The sequence below is a fragment of the Emys orbicularis genome, chromosome 4 (assembly GCF_028017835.1).
Source record: "Emys orbicularis isolate rEmyOrb1 chromosome 4, rEmyOrb1.hap1, whole genome shotgun sequence".
In the NCBI taxonomy this organism is placed as follows: domain Eukaryota; kingdom Metazoa; phylum Chordata; order Testudines; family Emydidae; genus Emys; species Emys orbicularis.
The window spans coordinates 151,840,219-151,866,065 of NC_088686.1; the positions used below are offsets into that span (position 1 = coordinate 151,840,219).

The 25,847-nt window shown below is 55.8% G+C and overlaps 1 protein-coding gene across 1 annotated transcript in view; it reads left to right on the forward strand.

Moving 5' to 3' along the window:
• The window catches only part of SPTB (spectrin beta, erythrocytic), a 105,691-nt gene that overhangs the window by 799 nt on the left and 79,045 nt on the right, over window positions 1–25,847 (forward strand). The gene's annotated exons all lie outside the window — the stretch shown is intronic.

Sequence of the window (25,847 nt, forward strand, 5' to 3'; positions counted from 1 at the left end):
CGGATCCAGGGCGCACGCAGGGGGGCGGGATGCAAGGGAGGAGGCTGCAGGGGCGCAGAGAGGGACGGAGCCGGGGCGCACAGAGAGGGGACAGACTCCCCCCACACACACACCCCCCTCTCCGGACACCGGCCCAGCCCTCTGCGCTGGCGGGGCTGCTGTGCCGCATGGAGCCCGGGCGCTGCGTGGAATGATGCGCCCTGGAGAAGCCTATTTATAGCGTGGACTTGGAGACAGTTTCCTGGCAAGCCTCTGGAAGGTGTGTGTGTGGGGGGGTTTTCAATCCCTCCATTCTCCTCCCGGCTGGTCCCCCAGCCGTGCCGCAGGGACTCCTGCGCGGGGAGCTGGATGAGGGTCCCTTTCTCCTTGCCCTACTGGGGCGCTAAGAAGCCAATTCCCGGTGTGTCTCTGTGTGCTGTGGTCAGGGATTCTCTCCCAGCACAGCCCCAAGTGGCAGCAGTGTCTCTGGAAAGATCTGGTACAGAAAGAGCAAAGTTCGGGTCTGTGTGTCTGTGGCATTTAGTATTTAGATCGCAAGTCCTTTGAGGCAGCGACTGTCCAGTTTGTTCTGTGTTTGTTCAACACTACAGGAACGGGGCCAAGCCAAGTCCATGACCAGGGATCCTGGGCCCTAACACAGTGCAAATAATAAACGAGGAGAGGAAAAGTGGGTGGGGGCAGGCGTCCGGATGCCAGGGTGATGGCCAGCCTTGTGAACAGCCAAAGGGTCCAGATCCCCTGTCGGTAGTTGCAGCATAAGGACAAGCTGGATAAAAGGGGCGGGTTGGGGGGATTATGGAGCCTTTCCTCTGGGGGTCTCTGGCTTGAATCCAGCCTGTGTTTGTTGTTAAGGAGCCGCTGCCATTGTCTGCTGTGACATGAGCGGGTCTGGGTTCAGGTGCCTAGAGCCCAAGCCAACCCTCCACTGCTGGCACCTCTAGCAGGAGTCAGCATACAGCTCCCTGCCAGCGCAGGATGGTTCGTTATGGCGTGTATCCTGGTGCTTGCTCCCATCTTTCGTGAGTCTCAAGTGATGGGAGCTTCTGCCTTTCCCCGGGGAAAGCCAGTGACTGAGAAGAAGCTTCCTCTTGGCCTTAGAAGTGGCACTTCCCCCAGGGCTGTGGCGCGGCGGGGGCCGTTTGGTGGACCCCATGATGGCAGTATTGTTGTCTGGTGCTCTCAGTCCATCCAGCTCCTTGCACTTTGAAAAGGAGTGAAACTGCCTGTGTTGCGTGTGCAGTGTCTGGTCAGAACCCTGGGCAGAGAAATCTGCCTTCACCCAGCTGAGCCTGGCTTCCCCACTAATCCAGCTAGCCTTGGCCCATCCTTCCTGTACATTAGCCCACCGTTTAGTCCTCCCACCAGCCCGAGTTCTCGTCTGCATGGGCCCCATTCGATTCGCATCGCTGGGGTTTTGTCTCTCAAGCTGTGTACACTGTAGGATGACCAGACAGCAAGTGTGAAAAATCGGGACAGGAAGTGGGAGGGTAATAGGAGCCTATATAAGAAAAAGCCCCAAAAAATCAGGACTGTCCCTATAAAATCAGGACATCTGGTCACCCTAGTACGCTGCCACTGTGGGGCCTGAAACTGACAGGAGACAGGAGGGGCTGGCTGGCTGCCCCCGGCATTTCAAATGTAGCAGCACCTCAGATTGCACCTTCCTGCATGTGCAGGTGTGAGCCAGAGAGCCCCCGCTCTGCCCTCCAGTCTGTTCATCGAATGCAGCCGGGTAGCGTGACGGAGCATCAACAGACCCAGAGTCAGGAACTCAAAAGTTCTGCTTCCTGAAGCAATGCTAACTCGGCCCACATTGCACACGGCGATCACATCTCGGTCCCTGAGCACCTCCGATCCCAGCCCCAGCATTGGCTTCCTTTCCGCGGTTCATGTATAGAAATACGACGTGCAAACCCTCCGGCGGAAGGCTTGATGTCACGGCTTGGCTTCGGACAGCCGTCCTGACACTGAGTTTGATGGGGGTTGTCCTCCTGACGCATTTTCGTTGCTAAGTGTATGATCCAAGCGAGTGGTCATCTCTGTCACTCTTCTGGATGTTGTCAAAATGTGCCGATGCAGTTCCCTGGGCCTGCCCTGCGCATCGTCTGTGCCCGAGAGGGCTGCCAAGGTTCAGAGCTCGAAAAGAAAGATCTGACATTGTGTCCTCCCTGAGTTAAGGCTTCAGAATGTCTGGGCAGCGCTGGCGGGGGGAGGTCCGCTCCGTGTGAGGTGGTTTTGTAGACTTTGCGAGAAAGGCCGGGTGACCCCGTAGTTAGGGGCACTCAGCTTGGACATGGGACCACCTGGATCCAGCTTCCTGCTTCTCTGCCAACTCCCTGTGTGAGGTCAGCTTGTCTCTCTGTCCCCAGCACGGAGGTGTGTGAAGAGAAGCACACAGAGATTGGGAGCTGCTCAGACACTATGGGGATGGGGACCATGTCACTTATGGAGACAGTGAGCGTTTCGAGGCAAAGGCCCTCTTGTGTTCTGTGTGTGCGGTGCCTCGTCCAATGGGGACCTTGGCTGTGGCTGGGGCACCTAGGCGCTACCAGCACACGGTGAGAGAGAAAGAGAGCCGGGGGGCCTAGCGCCCCAGCTGTGGTGGCAATGGCTGTGTGTGTTGTGCTGTTACTAGCTGTTTACCCTCTGCTCCTTCAGCAAAGTGTCCCAGACTGGCCTGGCATCACCCTACTACAGTTCTGGCTGCGTCCTTTGGTTACGCTCTTTGCATGATCTGAAAGGCCGTAACCTGTCCATACTGCCCCGCCCCTCTCAGCTAGTACCCTTGCGTAGGGCAGGCAGTGTTGTCTAGTGGATATAGCATAGGATTGGGGTTCAGGAGACCTGGGTTCTAGTCCCACTTCTGTCACTGCCCTGCAGGGTGGCCTTGAGCAAGTCATTTCATCTCCCTTTGCCTCAGTTTTCCTATCTGTAAAAGAGGCAGAATGCTCCTTTGTGAAACACTTTGAGATCCCCTGACAGCAAGCGCAATGTAAGAGCGAGCTAGTATTATTGTTTACCCTATCCCAGCTTCTGGGCCTCCCAGGGGTCCCATCCGCATTGACCCTGCCACTAAACCTTTCGAAGAAGCACCCCGCCCACAGCCTCAGCAGGTGGCCTGTTGCTGCCGTATTAATATCTCTGCTTACTGAAAGCAAAACACTAGGAAGCCTCCAATTTGCACACGAAGGCTACGTCTACACTTCCGGCACCATGCCCAAGCAGTGCCGCCCCCTGCTACACTCACATTTTTAGCAGCGTGGTAGCCCGGTGCCTCTCCACTGCCAGGGTGTTTCCCCACCGTGGTGAAAGGCTCCGGGAGCCTTTCCCCACTGCCGACACTTGCCGGAGCCTTTCCCTGCAGCGTGTGCGCTACACACCGCCATGGGCGTAGCCATAGCCTTAGCTGAGAGGTGACCCAGCATTTCTAGTACTGGTCCTCTTGTCTCAGCGTCTCCTCTTGTGTTCTACACCTCGCCACCCCACCTTGCAGTGTAATGTCAGCTCTTTGGGTGCAGGGTCTGTCTGTTTCTGGGGGGCCCAGCTGTGGCCGTGAGTCGGATCTACCTGCTGGCTCTTTAATTACAAGGCCGGATACCTGAGCTTCCTTCCAATCCTGACTGGAGCCTCTGGGTGCTGCAGTGAGAGGAACAAAGTTAATTCTCTGACCCCAGATGCCCAACCAACCAGCAACCTGGTTCCTAGCCCCAGTCAGATGCGGGAGAGGAAGGTGGTGGTAGGGCTCTTCTGAGCTCTGCCCACAAAAGGGGCCCCACTCCCATGAGTCAGGACAGGGTCGTGTTGCTGCTGGGCTCCCTCTCTCTGAAGCTGGGATGAGCCCGGGCTCCCTGACTGGCAAAAACCCCCCAATGCTGGCGTGTCCCGAAGGCCATGCACGTTCGGCACCCAGGAGCCGCGGCGCGCAGTGAGCCGTGCAGACCTGCAGCCCCTCCCCTTCCTTTGTGACAGGTGCCGTGTTATGGTTGACAGTGACGACGTCCCCTCACCACAAAGAACGGGGCAGTTCACACCTCTGCGAGCGATGGTCCCAGGCTCTCTGCAGACCCCGGGCTGGTTACGCCCAGACACCTTTCTGAGAGATTTGTTTTCACAACCATAACGGCTAAAGACTGACTTTGTTTTTAAATGAAACAGAGATTCTGGAAATTGAGACAGCGGGTGCTGCTACCGCATGGAGGGGCATCTGGGCTTCCTGTGCTGACTTCCCCTCTCCTCCGGGCCTAACTTCCCTGGTTCTTAAAGAAGTCAGCGAAGCTGCAGAAAGTAGAAAGATGGCATCAGATGCATTGACCCTCAAATTCTTAGAGGCTTTAGAAGTTAGATGCTAAAGTGAACATGCAGAGTTTTGCCCAAACAGACCTGCCTTTTCCCTTGCTACAGATGGTTTATCTCCCCGCGTAGCACCTCTCCAGCATGTTAATCTTCAAAGGGATTTCCAAACACTCCCTGATCCTGGGGCGGCCCTGAGCAAATGGTGAGGGATTAGCTTCTTGATTCCTATCATGTTGTTTTCACGGGGCAGCCTCTCACGTCAGCAGTTGACACCCGTTAATTAAAAGGAGACCCCCTCCCCCAGACCCAGCACTGTGAGAGATGGAGGGGACACAAGAGTGACAGGGTACGTTTCCTGCACCCTGTGGGGGGGTCTGAAATTCACAGCGTGAGCTCTGTGTTGGCTACGTTTTTGATCGCCCTTTAGTAAATTGGGTGATCAGGAAATTTGGTTTTCCTGTATAACAATCTGTGATTAGCCTGATGAAAGTCACCCAAGTGGCTGTGACCAGGTGGGCACGGATGCTTGCTATACCTAATGGAGGGGCGCTCTTTCCATTGTTGTTCTCAGAAGCAGGCGTCTCAGCTTATGTCCAGACTAGGGTTACCATATCTATTAAATAAAAAAAGAGGACCCTCCACGGGCCCTGGCCACGCCCATTTCCCCACCCCAGTCCCGCCCCAACTCCACCCCTTCCCCGCCCTAACTCCGCCCCCTCCTCCCTCCCACTCCCAGCCACGCGAAAAGGGCTGCCCGAGCGCTACCGGCTTCACGGTTTGCCGGGCAGCCCCCAGACCCTGCGCCCCCGGCCGGCGCTTGCCCAGCGCAGCTGGAGCCCAGGAGGGGAAGCGCCCAGCCGGGGGCGCAGGGTCTGGAGGCTGCCCGGCAAACCGTGAAGCCGGTAGCGCTTGGGCTTCGGGCAGCCCCCTTGCCTCCGGACCCTGCGCCCCCAGCCGGGCACTTCCCCTCCTGGGCTCCGGCGGCGCAGGGTCCGGAGGCATGGGGGCTGCCCGAAGCCGGTAGCGCTCGGGCAGCCCTTTTCGCGTGGCTGGGAGTGGGAGGGAGGAGGGGGCGGAGTTAGGGGGTGTGAGGACCACAGAGCCCAGAGATGGAGGGAAGACCTGCTGCAAGACCCCAGGACTATAGCTGGGTTGGACTCTCTGTTACCCCGGAAGGTGTGGACTAAAGCGTGACCAGACCGGAGGGCCAAGTGGCAGGAAGAGAGACCACTGCAGTGATGGAGTGACTGTGGGCAGGGGGATCATCCAGGGATACCCCTGCTGTACCACCTCTGGCTATGGGGATGTGCTCTTGCAGTGAGTAGACCCCTTGACCGTATTTCACATAGATTGTAAGCGCCTTGGAGCAGGGCCCATCTTGTTTGTCCAGCACCTGGCACAATGGGGTCCTGGCTCAGGCCTGGGCTCCTAAGTGCTGTGGTAATACAAATAATGGTAATACAGATGGGAAACGGAGGCATGGAGAGGCTAAGTGGCCTGGCCAAAGTTACACAGGAACTTTGTGGCAGAGTAGGGACTTGAACTGAGGTCTCAAGTCCTGGGCTAGTGCCTGAACCACTGCCTTGGAAAAGGCAAGTCTAAGAGTGGGCTACAGTGCTGCCAGCTCCTATGGGTTTTTTCCCATGACTCTTACAATATTTGGTATTGTTGTAAAGCGCCAGCTGCTGGAGTCAGGTGAGAATCTTTCCTCCTTTGAAAACAGTAAGTCTAGCCCACGTGGTTGCAGAGAAAAGCTTGAAAAGCTAGCCCCTTGAGGCTCTGAAACTTAGAAGGCAAAGAAAGGGAACCTCGTGGGTTGTTTGGGGGAGAAAATCAGATGATTTTAAAAAGGATTGTATTTGGGGGGGAGCCTGCTTGCTGATCCCTAACCGGTGAGGCTTGGCAAGGCAGGGGAGGTCTGTGGCAGGGGGACACTTCTCCGAAGGGAGCAGAGATTATACTCGGGTTTATGTCACTGAGCTCTATTTTTAGCCTGTGGAGTGTCAGCGTGTGCATACATCCTGTAGATTAATTGACATGGGAGACTCACTGCAGCCAGTCCCTGCTCTCAGGATGTGCCCAGTGTTGGCTAGTCGGCCGGGCCAGGACACCTTTGGGCGTTGACTTCTGGGGAAACGTGATGTGTCTGGAAAAGGGTTGTTTCTTTATTTGCTTCCCCCCCAGCACCCTCCCAAAGAAGAAAGCTAGATCCCACAGACTCTGCCGTCCCGTGCTTCTGGGCTGGGCTGCTGTCTGGGCAGAGGCCTGCGGATTGTGGGGATGGGCTGGCAGCGGGATCGAGTCCCCTTGGGCGCAGCGAGAGCAGGACAGCCGGAAGCCTGGATGGTTCCTAGAGCACTAGGACAGAGTCAGTGCGTGGTGGGAGAGGGACGTCCGCGTCTGCCCTCTTGGAGGAGCCACTGATGCTACTTACATCGGCGGAGACGCGTCCCAGTGGTTGAACGATGCAGCGGTCCCTTGCTCCCCTTATCCGTAGGCGCGGTGCTGAGCCTGGGGACACGGAGACGGGCTCTGCCTGTTACAACAGGGCTCTTCTCTGCTGAGGATTGTGCAACTTCCAGCAGCACTGAATGGGGGTAGCGCTTTGCCACTCGCCTTTCCCGGTGCATCAATTCTCTGCCCCCGCCCGGGGTGCCGGGCCACGGCGGCTGGAGAAGGAGCGGCACCGCCCATCAGCTCACACTCACTCGTATCGCTTGTTCCTGCCGGCCCTCGGGCCGACCTTGAGGCTGCCGCGTGGAAGCGCAGTTGGGCCCGTGCCGACGGGATGCATGTGTCCGCGTGCCGGCGGTGAAGATGGCCATGCCTGGCGCTCCCTCACCACTGCCACCCCTGGGGGCCAGCGTCACTAGGCAGGGCAGTGGGACAGAGATTAACAAGCATTTTCCATCCTTGGGATGGGCTGTGCCATGGGGACCGTCGCTCCCCATGCGGCAGGCGGGGAGTGCAGCCGGGAGTGCCCGGAACAAGTCCCATGTCTCTGACCCAGCTGTGAGAACGTGACTCTTTCTCCCAGTTACACCATTGCCAAGGGGTACCCCTTCTCTGGAGGGAGCAGGTGAAATCCAGCCCGGTCATTATGGGGAGAGCAGCGGCTGGGATCTCCAGCCCTTTACCAGCGGGATCCGTCCCACCACTCTGCCACTCTGGAGAGCACAGCCCCTGTCCCCACCGCCCCCCTCCCTCCCCTGGACAATGTGTGCCAGCCTGGGGGGAGGGGGGCGTGGGAAGAGCTGTGAGAAGTTGCCCACCTTTGTCCCTGCTCCTGCAGCAGCCAGCGCGAGCCACGCACATGTGCAGGGCTTCAGGCTATGCTCGGCCGTGACCCTGGCCCACAGCCCCAGCCCCGCATGCTCACACCCAGGGCAGCCTGTGGTGGTGGGGGGAGGGGAATACCCCGTGAGAGCAAGAACCCAGCAGTAGCTAGCACATGTGTGTGCCCATCCCCTACCCTGGACACACCCCCAACACCCTCCCGCACCCCATGTTCTGGCAAGATCCTGGTTACATGTATGTGAGACTCTCTCGTGTGTGTGTGTATGACTCTCATGTATGTGTGTGTGTGTGTCTGTGTGTGTGAGAGATTCTCTCGTGTGTGTGAGTGAGAGACTCGTGTGTGAGTGTGTGACACTTGTGTGTGACTCGTGTGATAGAGACACTTGTGTGTGTGTGATACTCGTGTGTGCGTGTGTGTGTGTGTGTGTGTGTGTGAGAGAGAGACACTTGTGTGTGTGTATGACTCTCATGTATGTGTGTGTGTGTCTGGGTGTGTGAGAGATTCGTGTGTGTGTGAGAGAGAGAGAGACGTGTGTGTGTGTGACACTCGTGTGTGACTCATGTATGTGTGTGTATGAGAGAGAGACACTCGTGTGTGTGCATGTGAGACACTCGCGTGTGTGTGTGTGTGTGAGAGAGACACTCGTGTGAGGCTTGTGTGTGTGTGCGAGAGACAGTTGTGTGTGTATATGTGTGTGAGAGAGAGAGACACGTGTGTGTGTGTGAGACACTTGTGTGTGCATGAGACTTTTGTGTGTGTGTGAGAGACACTTGTGTGTGTCTCATCCATTCCCAGTGGGAGCTGGTTTCCCGTGGGGCCTGCCTGCTACATGACCTCTCATTGTTTCCTATCTCAGCTCTGCATTCCCCGATTTCCACCCCCCTCTGTTCTAGGCCTGGCTGACTCAGTGTGGATCAGACCCAGACCAAGCCCGTGGAAGGGTCTGCAATGCGGGGTGTGTGTGTGTGTGTGTGTGTGTTTCCTTTCCTGTAACTTCCTTGAGTGTGGAAAGCTGGAGCCCAGCCAGGTGACCGCGCTGGGCAGGCTGGGGCGTCGGGCAAAGTGCTGGCACTGTGGGCCCCCAGGCTTGCTTTGTGGAGAGCAGCGGGCGGCAGCTCCTGCCCTGGAACGTCTCCGGCCTCCGCAGGGCGGAGGGAGCAGAGACAGTGGCAGCAGAAAGCTGTCATCGGCTTCCCTGCGCCTGCCCTTGCCCCGCTCCCATGCCCCAGCACTGCCGCAACTCTGTGGCACTTGGGCCTCCGGCCGCTCGGAGCGTGCTACTGGGGGAGATGGGCAGAGCCGTGGCTGTGGGGAAATGACTTTGCTGGGGCTGTTAAATTACCCTTCGTTTCTCCTCCCTGTCACAGCGTCTCTGCTGGCTCAGGCTTGTGTTGAGGCCAGGGCACTGGCTGAGGCTGCCAACTCCCAAAATAAGACACCCAGCTGCTGTGGAGCCAAGAGACACTTATGGTTCCCCAGCCGTAGGCCGAGCACAGACAAAACCAGGCTGCGTGTATCTTATAACCATGTGGGACTGGGCTGGGGGCTAATTCCAGACACTCCCCACTGGCCACCGTGGAGGCCCATTGGCTTTCAATGGGGTCGGGACGCCTACGTTCCCTGGGTGTTTCTATCAGTTATACCCACAGTCCTGATTGGCACCAGAGCCTCATTGTGCTGGGCATTGTGCCACCACACCTGTGGGATCTCAGGGCGGCTCGCACTCTTTCAAGCCACCCAGCGTACAATGGCATGGCTGGGGGAGGAGACACTGTCTGTAGATACAAATGCTCCCTTTTTTGCTAGCTGGTTTGTTTTGCAATTTCATAGATTCCAAGGTCAGAAGGGACCATTGTGATAATCTGGCCCAGGGGTGGGCAAACTTTTTGGCCCGAGGGCCACATCGGGGAATAGAAATTGTATGGTGGGCCATGAATGCTCACAACATTGGGGTTGGGGTGCGGGAGGGGGTGAGGGCTCTGGGGTGGGGCTGGGGATGAGGAGTTTGGGGTGTAGTAGGGTGCTCTGGGCTGGGACCGAGAGGTTCGGAGCGTGGGAGGGGGATAAGGGCTGGGGCAGGAGTGTGGGAAGGAGTGCAGGTTCCGGCTGGGGGTGTGGGCTCTGGGGTGGGGCTGGGAATGAGGGGTTTGGGGTGCAGGAGGGTGCTTCGGGCTGGGATTGAGGGGTTTGGAGAGCAGGAGGGGGATCAGGGCTGGGGCAGGGGGTTGAGGCGTGGGGAGAGGCTCAGGTGTGCAGATTCCGAGCGGCGCTTACCTCAAGCGTGGTGCAGCCCCAACCCAGCGCCACAGCTGGAGCAGGGCCGAGCCGCGTGGTGCGACCCGCGGGCCGGCTTAAAATGGCCCGTGGGCCGTAGTTTGCCCACCCTAATCTAGTCTAGTGTAACACAGGCCAGAGACCTGCCCCCAAATAATCCCTAGAGCAGCTTGTAGAAAAACATCCAGTCTTGATTTAAATATAGCCAGCGATAGAGAATCTACCACGACACTTGGTAAGTTGTTCCAATGGTTAATTACCTTCACTGTTAAAAATGTACACCTTATTTCCAGTCTGAATTTGTTTAACTTCAGCTTCCAGCCACTGGATCCTGTTAGACCTTCTCTGCTAGATTGTCAAATATTTCTTCCCCATGCGGGTACTTGTAGCCTGTGATCATGTCAGCCCTTAACATTCTCTTTGTTAAGCTAATCGATGGAGCTTCTTGAGTCTATTGCTGTGTGAGGATGCGGCTCTGGCGGGACCCAACTGAGAGTGCCAATTCAGGACAAATTGCTAAAACACGGCAGTTACAGCCCAAGGCTGGGGTTTTTCCACCTCTAAGGCAAACCAAACCAGCCAGACTAAGAGGACTTCGGTCTCACCCCACTGGCTAACCGCAAGTCTCACAAGCAATCTCCTTAGACACTCCAGTTTCCCAGTATTACCACCAGTGCCACTCGTTATGGGGACAAATGGTTATGAAAACCAATACCCCAATAAAAGAAAAAAGGTTCTCCTGATCCCATAGGACCAAGCCCCAGACCCAGGTCAATATACAAGTTAGATCTTACTCACAAATCACGCTGTTGCCAATCCTTTAGAATCTAAAATCTAAAGGTTTATTCATAAAAGGAAAAAGACAGAGATGAGAGTTAGAATTGGTTAAATGGAATCAATTACATACAGTAATAGCAAAGTTCTTGGTTCAGGCTTGCAGCAGAGATAGAATAAACTGCAGGTTCAAATCAAGTCTCTGGAATACATCCCCACCTGGGATGGGTCATCAGTCCTTGGTGTAGAGCTTCTGATTGTAGCGAAGTCCCTCCAGAGGTAAGAAGCAGGATTGAAGACAAAATGGAGATGAGGCATCAGCCTTATATAGTTTTTTCCAGGTGTAAGAACACCTCTTTGTTCTCACTGTGGAAAATTACAGCAAAATGGAGTCTGGAGTCACATGGGCCAGTCCCTGCATACTTTGCTGAGTTACAAGGCGTATCTGCCTTCTCTCAATGGGTCCATTGTATAGCTGATGGTCCTTAATGGGCCATCAAGCAGGCTAGGCAGAGCTAACACCAACTTGTCTGGGATGTCAGAAGCATAGCATAAGTTTGAAATACAGACAGTGTAGAGCCAATATTCATAACTTCAACTACAAAATTGATACACACATACAGACAGTATAATTATAACCAGCAAACCATAACCTTGTCTTAGACACCTCATTTGACCCCCTTTATACAAGATTTGGGTGCCACTACAGGACCTTGGTTGCAACAGTGATCTATATGGTCCCCGATTATATCAATAACGTCACATGCTGTAAGGCAGATTTTCTCTCTAATCCGTTAATCATTCTCACGGCTCTTCTCTGACCTCTCTCCAATTTATCAACATCCTTCTGGAATTGCAGACACCAGAACTGGACACAGGATTCCAGCAGTGGTCGCACCAGTGCCACATCCAAAGGTACAATAACCTCTCTACTCCTACTCAGGAGTCCCATTTATGCATCCAGAGATCACATTAGCCCCTTTGGCCACAGCATCACAGGAGTTCATGTTCAGCTGATTATCCACCATGTCCCCTAAACCTGAAGAAGAGCTCTGTATGGCTCAAAAGCTTTTCTCTCACCAAAAGAAGTTGGTCCTATAAAAGATAATATTACCTCACCCACCTTGTCTCATGTTAATTTTACCATTTTAGTTTTTTCATCAAAATGTTACGCGGTACCAAGTCAAATGCCTTACCAAAGTCTAAGTATATTACATCAGTACTATTACCTTTATCAACCAAACTTGTAATCTCATAGAAAAAAGATATCACGTTAGTTTGGCAGGTTCTGTCTTCCAAACATCCATGTTGACTGGCATTATTACATTACCGCCCTTTAATTCTCTATTAATCAAGTCCCGTATCAGCCGCTCCGTTATCTTCCCCAGAATTGATGTCAGGCTGGAAGACTTATAATTACCTGGATCATGCTATTTATCCTTTTTAAACATTAGCAGAACATTAGCTTTCTTCCAGACTTTTAGAACCTCCCCAGCATTCCCAGGCTTATTGAAAATCAACACTTACAGCTCCTCAGCCAGCTCTTTTACAACTCTTGGGTGCAAGTTATCTGGACCTGCTGATTTTAAAACGGCTAACTTTTGTAGCCACTGTTTAACATCCTCCTGAGATACTAGTGGAATGGGGAAAAATGTCATCATCATCAGGTGATGTTTTTTCCCCAAATACAAATATTTATTGAACACTTCTGCCTTTTCTGCATTATTATTTATGATTCTACTATTTCCATCTAGTAATGGACCAATACCATTATTAGGATTATTTTTATTCCTATTACCTTAAAACAATTCCTTTTTATTGTCCTTAACTCTGATGGCCATAAATTTCTAAACATAACATAAGAATGGCCATACTGAGTCAGACCAATGGTCCATCTAGCCCAGTATCCTGTCTTCTGACAGTGGACAGTGCCAGATGCATCATAAGGAATGAACAGAACAGGGCAATTTATCCAGCGATCTGTTCCCTGTCATCCAGTCCCAGCCTCTGGCAGTCAGAAGTTTAAGGACACCCAGAGCCTGGGGTTGTGTCCCTGACCATCTTGGCTAATAGCCATTGACTGACCTATCCTCCATGAACTGATCTCATTCTTTTTTGAACTCAGTTGTAGTTTTGGCCTTCATGACATCCCCTGGGTGCTGGGGGAGTGGGGCTTGGGGGTCTGGGTGCAGCTAGTTGGGGGTGAGTGGGGTGGGGGTCTGGATGTGGGGGCTCAGGGTGGTGCAAGGGGGTGGGGCTCATAAGGGTGGGGGTTGAGTGCAGGAAGCTCAGTGGGGAGTGGTCTGGGTGCAGAGGTGGGGGTCTGGAGGCAGGGGGTATGATTCCGGAGGGGCTCCAGATGCAGGGGCTGAGGTTCAGTGGGGTGGGGTTCGGGTATGGAGGGCTGTGGGGGGGGCGGGATCTGGGTGTACAGAGTGAGGTTTGGTGGAGGGGTCCGGGTACGGGATGTCTGGATGCACAGAGGTTGGGTGGATGGGGGAGCAGCTCCTTGTACAGTGACCCCTCTCCCCGCGGCTGAGGAGCGATAGGGGCTGGAAGGAGGGGAGGCTGCTGAGCTTCCTGCAGCTGGGGGAGGTTTCTGGGGGTGGGTCTGACACAGCCCCAGCCACTCCTTGCAGGGGAAGAGGAAGCCCTGTCCTCTCCTGCCTCCAGCTCAGCCGAGAGTAGCATCTGATCCCGGCGCAGGGTAGGAGCCACCGGTTGGGGTGTCCCCAGCCCTGCGGTGATTTACCTCTCCGCCGACTGCTCCGGGTGCCTGAAACGATGTACCTGTGCTGCTAGGGAGGGGTGCATGACCGCTCTTACAGCATCCCTTTGCTTTCCTGTAAGAAAGTCATTTTTCTGCAGGGAAGCAAATAAATCTGCGGGGGAGATGAATTCTGTGCCCGTACAGTGGCGCAAAATTCCCCGAGGAGTAAAGACTTAGTGTAGCCACAGCCAAAGGATTCACGAGAAGGTAAAGAGGGGAGGTGTCTGACAGCAGAAGGTTCGAGCAGACCAAGTCTGCATGAGAGCCAATGGCTGGCAGCTAGACAATTTCCAACTGTAGGCAAGGCTCGTATGTTAACAGGCAGGGGAATTAGCTGACCCCGGGATGGAGCAGATTCTCCATCATCTGGCAGCTCTGCTGTGCCAGCAGTTCTGGCCTCAGTGCAGGGATCACTGGGTGAGGGTGCCTGGCCCGGGCTATTCAGGAGGTCAGACAGGATGATCAGAATGGTCCCGTCTGGCCTTAAAGTGTCTAAACTTCTACCGTGTTGTGGCAGGCAGCCACGCTGTAACTAGTGCCCCAAACTCGTTTATAGTTATTACGCAGACGGGGCGGGCGTGAGACTGTTACAAGGCTGGGTCTGCCCTTCTGAGATGCCTCCTTTGCCCAGCTTTGACATTCTGCGCGGGGCACGGTGGGATCTCAGTCAGTGGCAGCCCCTGACCCCGTTAATTTCGGCAGCAGCTTTTCTGCGAGTAGTGGTATGCTTGGAAAAATAGTCAGGGAAGCCGCCAGTCTTGCTTGCAGCGGTTCTGGGGTGATCGGCCCCCAAAGCAGGTTCTGTCTGCGGTGAGCCCCTGGCACGCCCGTGTCGCCAGGCGAGGAAGTGTACAAACCTGGGAATGTGCGTTTCATCCTGGGGCCCGACTCCTTTGCTGGAGGAAAGAGGTGGAGTTGCTGCCGCTGTTAAAATGGCTGCTGGTTGGCAAGGTCCGGTTGGAATTCAGAAGAAATCCGCCTCTCGGAGTCACCGCATCTTAACAGCAGCGAATGGATCAGTGGGATTTTCTCCATCTAGCACTGTACAGGAGCAGCGGAAGTTCCCTGAAAGGGGGGGGGGGGACACCAGCATCCGAACTGTGGCCCCGCGTCCCCGCGCTGCCCCTTCTCCCCAAGGCCCTGCCCTCACACTGCCTCTTCTTCCCCCCCCAGGCCCCGCCCCCTGCTCACTCCTCTCTGCCCCCCCCATCGCTTGCCCTTGCCCTGTAAAAAGTGGGAGGGCATAGCCATGGCCCCCTGCTCCCCCTCCCGTTCCGACGCCCCTGGCACTGTATAGGTCCACAGGGAATGGAGCACCTGTGTGAGTGAGCATGTGGGAGCTACGTTGCACTGCTGAGGCCTATGAGCAGGGTGGCTGCAGGCTGGCTGTGGTTCCTACCCAGCCTGTGCTTCAGGGATGGCAGATGGAGCTCATAAAACGAAAGCAAATGAGCCTCTCGGGTTCAGTGTGGCCAGTTGCTCGGGCTGGCGTCACATTATAATATAGCGACTCTGTTGTCGTGCAAGGCAGAAACGCTCTAAGCATCCATGGGAAGCAGTAGGATACAAATACTCGGAAAGCCTGGCGAGACGTTTCCCAAAGCAGCGTGCCCTGGATTACATTGTTGGACAAAGTCCCTTGCTACGAGGGCCAATCTTATCGCCTATCCACCGAAAACGAGAGCTGGTGGGAAACCTTCCGACAGAAAACGCTGCTTGGACAAAACTGCAACGCTTGGTGAGAACATATCGATTTCATCGACGCCCTCACAGGAGAGCATCACAACCTTGTGTTCCAGCTTTAGCGTTTCGCCTCTTCTGTTATTTTAAACTCCTTGGGAAGCTCTGTGGGGCAGCGACCATCTCCTTGTCCTGGGTCGCTGCAGCGCCTAGCACAATGGGGCCATGATTGTGGCTCCGAGATGCGACATGAATACAAATAACAATACATGATCATTATATTGTCTTATAAAATCAAAATGGTTAGACTGGCATAGTAGAAACCACAGTGTAATAGGATATAATCTAAAAGTCTCAGTGAAAAAGACACGCGGGAGTGGGTTCAGAACCAGCGCACACAGAAAACGCAGGACTTTGTCGAGCGACTGCAAAACGCGCCCATCTCGTTCCCCACTCCAGTTGCTTTCCCGAGGACGGGTCGTGCTTCCACTGCCTCCCGAGCTGCAGGGCTCTCGCGGGCCGCTGAACAAAACCCAGGCAGGGTCGGGGGCTGCACCATTGAACTTGCTAATCAGTTGTCCCCTCCATCAGCAATGCAAGATGAAAGGAAGGATGGCCTTGTGGTTAGGGTGCTAGCCGGTGACCTGTGTTCAAATCCCTGCTCTGCTACAGACTTCCTGTGTGACCTTGGGCAAGACACTTGGCCTCTCTTATCCCCATTTGAAAAATGGGGCTCATACCCCTGCACTGGGGTGCGTGAGGTTCAATATATCAGCGCTGAAGTGGGCCTGGGCTACTGTTGTGATGGGGGGCTGATAAATATTATAGATAAATTCTCTGATTTTCCCCTGGCACACCACTCCTAGGTTTGCACGATGCTGGAGATGGCTGTAACAAGTCCTCTATTAAGCTAGCTGATGCCGCTGTTTGCTGAAGAATGAAGTAAAAGTCATAATCGAATTACCTAATCTAAAGAAACCCAAGAGAAGGTGAAAGGGCAGCAGGAGAAAGCGGAGCTGCTGCAGGTTCCCCCCCCCCCCCACAGCCAACACAACAGAGGCTGCGAGGCAGCTGGCCGGCGCGTTCTCTCACCCCTGCAGAGCCTAGGTTTGGGGTCTGTGTGAGCAATAGACCCTACAGGGAGTGGGGAGGCCGAGTCTTTAAAAAAGGGAAGAAGGAGAATCTGGGGAACAACAGACCGGTCAGCCTCATTTCAGTCCCTGGAAAAATCATGGAGCAGGTCCTCAAGGAATCCATTTTGAAGCACATGGAGGAGAGGAAGGTGATCAGGAACAGTCAACATAGATTCACCAAGGGCAAGTCATGCCTGACCAACCTGATTGCCTTCTATGATGAGATAACTGGCTCAGTGGATTTGGGGAAAGCAGTGGACGTGATATATCTTGACTTTAGCAAAGCTTTTGATACGGTCTCCCACAGTATTCTTGCCAGCAAGTCAAAAAATTATGGATTGGATGAATGGACTATAAGGTGGATAGAAAGCTGGCTAGATTGTCGGGCTCAACGGGTAGTGATCAATAGCTCAATGTCTAGTTTGCAGCCGGTATCAAGCGGAGTGCCCCAGGGGTCGGTCCTGGGGCTGGTTTTGTTCAACATCTTTATTAATGATCTGGATGATGGGATAAATTGCACCCTCAGCAAGTTCGCAGATGACACTAAGCTGGGGGGAGAGGTAGATACGCTGGAGGGTAGGGATAGGGTCCAGAGTGACCTAGACAAATTGGAGGATTGGGCCAAAAGAAATCTGATGAAGTTCAACAAGGACAAGTGCAGAGTCCTGCACTTAGAACGGAAGAATCCCATGCACCGCTACAGGCTGGGGACTGACAGGCTAAGCAACAGTTCTGCAGAAAAGGACCTGGGGATTACAGTGGATGAGAAGCTGGATATGAGTCAGCAGTGTGCCCTTGTTGCCAAGAAGGCTAATGGCATATTGGGCTGCATAAGTAGGAGCATTGCCAGCAGATCGAGGGAAGTGATTATTCCCCTCTATTCAGCACTGGTGAGGCCACATCTGGAGTATTGCATCCAGTTTTGTGCCCCCCACTTCAGAAAGGATGTGGACAAATTGGAGAGAGTCCAGAGGAGGGCAACGAAAATGATCAGGGGGCTCAGGCATATGACTTAGGAGGCGAGGCTGAAGGAACTGGGCTTGTTTAGCCTGCAGAAGAGAAGAGTGAGGGGGGATTTGATAGCAGCCGTCAACTACCTGAAGGGGGGTTCCAAAGAGGATGGAGCTCGGCTGTTCTCAGTGGTGGCAGATGACAGAACAAGGAGGAATGGTCTCAAGTTGCAGTGGGGGAGGTTTAGGTTGGATATTAGGGAAAACTTTTTCACTAGGAGAGTGGTGAAGCACTGGAATGCGTTACCTAGGCAGGTGGTGGAATCTCCTTCCTTAGAGGTTTTTAAGGTCAGGCTTGACAAAGCCCTGGCTGGGATGATTTAGTTGGGGATTGGTCCTGCTTTGAGCAGGGGGTTGGACTAGATGACCTCCTGAGATCTCTTCCAACCCTAATCTTCTATGATAGTCTAAATCACTGGGGAGATGGTTGCCATGGGGTTAACAGGAAAAGCATCACTAGATGATCTTGGCCCGTGTGGTTAGAGTCCAGGCCACAGGAGAAACCCCCCCCCCCCCAAATGCATGCATTGCTGAGAGCCCCATACCCCCCCAGCATGCTCATGGCTCCGGAACGCAGGCTCACCAGGATGCATGGGGAAGAGCTAATCAGGGTGAAATGGGCTGGCCTGGGTAAGCCCCTCCAGGCAGCACGCTGTCCCCACTAGTGGTGGCTGGGCCACGGCTAGCAACTGATGGGGTGGCTACAGTCTCGCCTACCGGAGCTGCGTGGTTTAGTGTGTGGCTCAAGAGGCCACAAGTTCACGCCCTGCTCCCTGGATTGTGCTCTGCTCCTTGTGCCACTAGAGCAACTGACAAGCTCAGGAGGGCCGGGGAAGGTCTCGTCATGTTTTGCTTGGCTTGCAAGTGACAGGGTGGGGGCAAAGGTGGCAGGCCGGGCTCGAGGGTGACTGCCCACCCCGCCTACCCCTGGACCTAATGCTGCCCTCTTCTGAGCCGTCCCGTAGGGAGTCAGGGCCTGGTTGCTTTATCAGCACAGGAGCCTAGAGAATCCGTCACTACACAAAGGCCCTTGCCCATGGCCCTTCTCTGTCAGATGGGATTGCTCAGGCACCGCGATGGAAAAGGACTTAAAAGGTTTGAGAGTAGCCACTCTTTAAATGACTGCTGTCAGCTCGATTGGATCCCCCGCCCTAACGACATTCAACGCTATTGTTCTTCTCCGGAGGCCGGTTCTGCGACAGGGCTCATCTAAACTCTAGCCTTGCCAAAGGAGAACAGATAAGCCCCTCGGTCGTTGTTTCTAATTTGTATTATTGTCGCGCTTAACGACCCCAACTGATATCAGGGCTGCGTTATGCTGAATGCCAGCCCCACAGCGAGGGACAGGCCCCACCTCAAAGCGCTTACAGTCTTAACAGAGAGAGAGAGAAACTGAGGCACGGAGGGGAAGCAATTTGTCTAGGCTCACAGGGTTGGGACTAGAACCCAGGTGTCCTGATTCCCACCCCATAAGGCACAAGGCAGGACAGCTGGAGCGACAGGCTCACTTCCCCTCTGGGGAAGCTGTAATAGAGTCAGAGTGTCTGTGGCTCAGAGGGGACCGCCTAGCACACAGGGAGCCGTGGGTCACCTGTCCCCCCAGGGGGGAGCTAGGACAATCTCCACCCACTGGTGATCGGCCCCATCACAGAGCTGCAGAAGTTTGGTCCCATATCACATTTCTCCTGCTAGCAGTTTCTGCAGTTTAAGGCCAGAAGGGACCATCAGATCATTCCACTCTGATCCGGTACAGGCCACCCGCACCACCCAGCTACCCAACGCCTTGAAGCATTTCCGCCCTCAGGCGTCTAACCTGTTGTGAGCCACCTGCAGAGACCAGGGGAGACCGAGGTGCCACCCAGGCAATGGCGGGGGACTCATTAGGTGAGAGAGAGCCAGCCAATCCCAGCAGGCGAACCGCTCCCTGTGTTGCAGGGGAAGGAGAAACACCTCCCTCAGGTCCCAGTTGATCTGGCCTGAATCTGGTGGTCAGCATGACCCTGACCATTTGGAGCAAGACCCACTGGCCAGGCAGTGAGAAAGAGAAGTCTCTGCATGTGTACTTAATGCCAGCGGAGAGCGAGTAGTCACAAAGCGCCCGGTGATGGCACACAGCTTCCGTGGGTGCCCGCTCTGACAGCAGGTGGGCACAAGAATGGGCAGGGTGCGTGTGGCAATAGGGTGGGGAGTGGACAGCGTGAAGGCACATACCCTACAATGCCAGGTCCCGCTGCACTAGGTTAGCGACTAGCATGTCTAGGCTAAATGCCTGCGTTGTGAACACACTCCCACAGCAGACAGGTGCGTACACACCCGTGTACATAGTGTGCACAGCATGACCGCACGCAAGGGTGCTACAAGGCACATGCTGTAAGGCCAGCAGCGTTCGTGGACACGACAAGAGCGGATAGTGTCATGTGTGCTAGGCTAGCAGGGGACGTTTGCACTGACAGCTGATAGCTGCCAAGAGAGAACGGCATGTGGCCTGACAACAAGCATGCTACGCCAGACCCACTCCGATCCAAGCCACGCCCTTCAGCGGGGCCAGCCCTGACCGGTATTTAGAGGGAGGAATCCAGGGGAAATCCAGTGCTCCTGGGTGGGGTTGGGGCTGCTGTCTTTTGGGTCAGATGAACAGCGAGACCCTCACCACTTGTCGTTGGAAATCCCGTGGCACTCTCCTAAGGAGTAAGCGTGTGAACCCGACGGGCCTGGCCCAGTCCCAGCACTGGTAAATATCTGCTGCCGGCCTCCCTTTCCCTGGCAGTTTCACCTGGATCCCTAGTCGCCTCCCAGATGGCCGTGGCGTCGTGTCTCGCTGGGAGCTGCTAAGGGCCACTCTGAAGGTCAAATCTAGTCTGTTCAGGGTGGCGTGCAGCTCCCATTCGAAGCGTTAATGTCTCGGATATGGTCGGGAGAAGCACCTTTAACTCTTGCCGGTCCCTGACTTTTGAGTACCAGATCTGGCAGAGGTCAGATTGCATTCGCGCTGGGAGGGGAGGGTCTTTGCCTGTAATATTTATACACCTTGTAACGCTGCAAAGTACCTTGAGGCTTGTGCAGTGGGCTGCATAAATCAACAAATAAGAGGTGAATGGAATGGCAAACAGGCCTAGGTAGTGGGCTGCCACGTGGGGTCTTGCGTGTACGAGGCAGCAGGGTCTACCATGTAGCTCCCATCAAGGCAGTCAAGTTATCCCACCAATGAAACAATGTGAATGGGGTGCTGGACAGCCTGCTGGTGCCCCCTCCAAACCTGAGCCAAAGACACGGGCATGGGCGCTGTCCTTAAAGCAATAGTCCATGCATGGCACGGCCAGTGAGACCGAGGCCATCCCTGACTCCGTTCGAAAAGGGCGTGGGGTTCTGTAACATCCCCCAGACGGCACTCCAGAGACCGGCAGAAGGGACCTGGGTGCAGGGACACATCCCCAGCTGGTGTCAGTCAGTCATAGCTTCATTGGAGCCAGGGGGACCAGATCTCCAGCTGCTGTTGGCCCTCGCTCCACTGGAGTTAATTAAGCAGATCTCCAGCTGGTGCCAATTGGCCATAGCTCCATTGCAGCCAATGGGGCCAGGTCCCCAGCTGGTATAAATCAGCGCAGCTGCATTGGAGACAATGCGCCCAGCTGGTGGGAATTAGTGTTGCTCCATGGGCGTCTCTTGCCGATTTGTGCCGGCTGAGGACCTGGCAGGGAATGCCCTCCTGGGTCATCGAGTCCCGTCTCGGCTGTTGCAGGTCACCCCTGCCCTAAAATCCTGTAAATAAACCGCTCCAGCCCCATCTTCAGGGTCTTTGCCCCCACTGCTCCTCTTGAGGGGCTGTTCTTGGACCTCCCTCCTCTGATGGGTGGAAACCTTCTTCTCATTCCCAGCCCCAGATCACTGCTGGCCAGTCTATCGCCATTTCTACTTGTTCCAACTTTGTCCATTAACTTTAATAGCTCTTCACCCTCCCTGGTGTCCCCCAGCAATCGGAGCCTCTCTTCCTGCACTTGCCAGGCGAAACAAGCCCAGGTCTTCCAGTCTCCGCCCCTATTGTCGGCCCTCCGTTCCCCTGATCACCCTACTAGCTCTTCTCTGCACCTCTTCCCATTGGAGTTCATCTGCCTCAACCGTGGGGGACCAGAACTGGAATCAGTATTGCAGACGTGGTCTCACTCGGGCCTGGGACTCGTAGCGGAGAAGAGGTGTGGGATGGTTCTGTGCTATGGGGGAGTCCAAACTATATGATCACACTGGTCCTTTCTGCCCATAAGATCTATGAAGTACTGCTCCCCCTCTGCCCTCCCCACTAGAAAATACTTGCTGGCCAAAGCTGGAAAACAGGTGGAAATTAAAATGCCAGGCTCCCTTTCCGCTGCGGTTCCTCTGTCTGCTGGGAGTCTGAACATTCTTTGACATCAGCTGTTTCCCCAAATGGCGAGAACTGCCTGATTCTCTCCCCCTGGAATGGCTTTTCTTCCTAGCAAGAAGAACTTTAATCTTCCTAAATCTCCCGGGTGGGGCTTGCTGGGCCCATGAGCGCTGGCGCTGCTAGAGACACCCGATCCTTTCTGAATTGACAATTGCTTCCAGACAGTTATAGATAGTAACCGTTCAGACCTCAATCTTCCAAATGACCCGCATGGGCATGCGGCGCCTCCCCCCGCCCGGGACAGCTGGGGCTGATATCGCCCATGCCAAGCTATTCGGAGCCGTGCTACTTTTAGAGGGGAATTTCTACACCAGGCACGCTGAGAAGCGCTCTTCCTCATTCCCGGCCGAGGAGGAGGAGGAGGCCGCCCGGGGAGCCTGCTTCGTGTGCTCAGAATAGCGGCGGGTTGGCTCCAGCTGTTCCGGGTGATACCGCCACTTGCGCTATTCGGGGCGCGGGATGATAATGCTATCAAGCCCCGCCTTGGGAGCTCTGTGCCAGGCCGCCTCCAGCGCCACACCCGCAAATGGCTCTTTCGCTCTCCGCTTCAGCTTTCAACAGCCTGCCAGCTTCCAGAAGGGAACCGGAGGAGTGCTTGGGTTCCCGTCCGGAATCTTCCATTGCACCGAGAAGGCTCGTCCACAGCCAGTGCCATCGGCGATCGGCCCCTCTCCCTCCTAGCTGCCCTCCAGTACGTTAACTGGCAAAGCCGGCAAGTCTACGCTTTTAACTTGGTGCAAGGTCTCCCCTTCCCCCGCACGTTAAGTGACCCGCAACAATCAGTTTGTACACGCGGCATTGCACTCCCGCCATCAAGTTTCATGTTGCCTCCCCTCTGCCAGAATGAGCACTAGCAGACATCCCGTGGTGCAGTGCTCTGTATGCATTCGGGGACTGTTCGTGCTGTGCGCTGGGGGATGCGTTCCTACCAGAAGGCCATGGAATTATGGAGACTCAGGATCAGCCTCTATAATTCCCATGGTTCCTCTGGTTTGAGCCCGTCATCTGGGCCAGGCGAGCGGCAAGGAGATATTTTGTTTGTGGACCCAAAACACCTCGGGTTGACCCACGACAAACTGAAGTGCAGACAAGCTCTTAGGGGCCCTTCCTAGCGGGTGGGGGGACGGTATCGGGACTGCAGATCAGTGAGCTAGAGGGGGTTGCTTTCATGACGCATGCCCCACAGGCGTTCTGGGTAAGAGGGCCTGCTCATTCTTCCCTTCCTCTCTGCCTCGCGTGGAACGGGAGTGAGATCACGGCACCACGCCGCGCTCCGGGGTCAGCTGCGCGCTGTCTCGGCATTCCATCCCGTGGCAGCCGGCAGCCAGGCCAGCATGGGAGAGGCAAACACCTCCTGGAAAGGAGGTGAGGTGGCTGCTCCCAGGAAGGGGGGATTTGCCCAGGGAGCCAGGCGGGTGTACTTCCTTCCCAAAAGAAATCCCGTCACAGAGAAGCGTCCATTAAAACTTTGCTGCAGGTCTACTGGGACCCGGCCATGCTGCAGCAATGCAGGTCTGGGCCCATGGGGAGCCCAGCTGCTTGGTGTTAAGGAAATGGAATGTCCCACAGTGCAGTCAGGGAGGGAGTGTGTTCTCCTGGGCAGGCCTCTGGGCTGGGAGTCTGGGGACCTGGGTATGGTTCCTGGCTGTGCCACCCACCTGCTGTGTGACTTGAATGTTTCCTTTCCCTGTGTACTTAGACTGCAAACTCTTCAGAGCAGAGACTGTCTCTTGCTGTGTGTCTGTGCAGCACCCAGCACCACGGGGCCCTGATCTCAGCTGGGACAGGGCCTGTCTCTCACTGTGTGTCTGTGCAGCGCCCGGCACAACGGGGCCCTGATCTCAGCTGGGACAGGGCCTGTCTCTCACTGTGTGTCTGTGCAGCGCCTGGCACCACGGGGCCCTGATCTCAGCTGGGACAGGGCCTGTCTCTCACTGTGTGTCTGTGCAGCGCCTGGCACCATGGGGCCCTGATCTCAGCTGGGACAGGGCCTGTCTCTCACTGTGTGTCTGTGCAGCGCCTGGCACCACGGGGCCCTGATCTCAGCTGGGACAGGGCCTGTCTCTCACTGTGTGTCTGTGCAGCGCCTGGCACAACGGGGCCCTGATCTCAGCTGGGACAGGGCCTGTCTCTCACTGTGTGTCTGGGCAGCACCCGGCACCACGGGGCCCTGATCTCAGCTGGGACAGGGCCTGTCTCTCACTGTGTGTCTGTGCAGCGCCTGGCACCACGGGGCCCTGATCTGCCTTGGGGCTCTTAGGTGCTATTGTAATGCTAATAATTAATAACAGTATTGTGCATGGTGCGTGTTACACAAGCTGCGCTGCTATCAATGGCTGCACATGGGGCAGGCGGGTGGGGCCAGGGAAGTGCTCTAGCATAGAAAACAGAGCTACAGGCCATGGCGGTTTGACCTGGTAACTAGCGATAGGCTGAACCTCAGGAGGGCTGGAAAGCCACTGAAATCCAGACCTGCTTAGGCAACCCTCACCTCCCCCCCTGCGAGATCCTTCCGCTCCGGCTCTTCCCTTCGCTCAGCAAACCCGCCGTTAGCCTCGCGTTATGGTGAGAACCATTGGGCAGGGAGCTGCTGTGCTGGAGTCAGTGAGCCCAGGAGTGTGGGCTGCCCTGCAGCTGGGTGCTGTGAGCAGGGGAACCTGGCGGGGATCCCCCAGGGCGTTCTGCTGGGGTTACCCCTCCAGGGAACTGGCAGCAGGTTGGGGCCACAGAGGCCCCAAAGGCACAACGCCATCTGTACCGAGGTGCCCATCAAAAGCCAGCCCCAGCCTGTACTGAAACCCGAGCGGCTGGGTACCCCCCATCAGCCCTGCCTCTTTCCCATGTGTGCATCCTGCAGCAAGCCACCCGTGTCTCCTGCCACGGCACTCGGGCGGCTCTGGCCAGGGGTGGGAGCGCAGCGCTGGGGCAGCTCAGGCAGGATCTCCTCTTTGGAGGGGAAGCAAAACAGCAGCACGGACGTGCCGTACCCCAGAGAACAACACAGGGGATCCCGGGCAAACGGGCAGGGCGGAGCCTGGTAGCAGCTATGAAATGGGCATTGCACACAGGGGACCCTGAAGTCTGGGGTAGTGGATCCATACACAGTGGGAACCGTGGTGCCTGGCGGCTTCCTGTCTGGGAGCCACCTCTCCCCCCAGGCTGATATCTTCATCTTTTCCCGTAAACACCAGAGACGGCGGCTCAGATGTGCACCCGGAGGCTTGGCCACGCTCCCAACGAGCCAGCGCCAGATGAGCTCTTTCGAAGCTGCATGAGACACCAAATCCTCCTTAGTAGATTAAACATGGACTCTCCCCATTCACACCCCTCCGGCTGAGCTCGCTGCTGGCGCAACTCCACCGGCTTTCATGGAGTGCGCTTGACCAACCAACTCCGTCAATCCGTCCACTCTCTGCCCGAAGGGGCCATGAGAGACGCATGCCAGGGGCTTTCCTTGGGTGGGGTGCCCTGGAGAGAGACTGCTCCTTGGATAGCAGCTCTCCCGTTCCGTCCCCTCGCCCGTCCCCGTACGCGGGGCGCAGGGAGTGGAGCTGGGCAGCTCTCCCATTCTGTGCCCTCGCCCGTCCCCGAACGCGGGGCGCAGGGAGCGGAACCGGGCAGCTCCCCTGTTCCATCCCCTCGCCCGTCCCCGTACGCGGGGCGCAGGGAGCGGAGCCGGGCAGCTCTCCCGTTCCGTCCCCTCGCCCGTCCCCGTACGCGGGGCACAGGGAGCGGAGCCGGGCAGCTCTCCCGTTCCGTCCCCTCGCCCGTCCCCGTACGCGGGGCGCAGAGCCGAGCAGCTCTCCCGTTCTGTTCCCTCGCCCGTCCCCGTACGCGGGGCACAGGGAGCGGAGCCGGGCAGCTTCCCCGTTCCGTGCCCTCGTCCGTCCCCGTACATAGAGGGGTAGAGGGGGGAGGGATTAGGGAGTGGAGCTGGGCAGGACTTTTTCAACAAAGCGTTTTTTTCATTGGAAGATGCTGATTTGTGGAAGCCAGAACTTTGCATGGGAACAGAGCAGTTGCGATCACATTTGGACTGGGAAGGTTTCTCAGGGGCAGAGTGGCATTTCTCAGCCCACCCCCACATAGCCCAGTGGTTAGGAAACTCTTCAGGGACATGGGAGACCCTGCATCGACTCTTACCTAGCACTTGTCTTCACTTGCTCGCAAAGCACTTTACCAAGTATCATTATCTCCC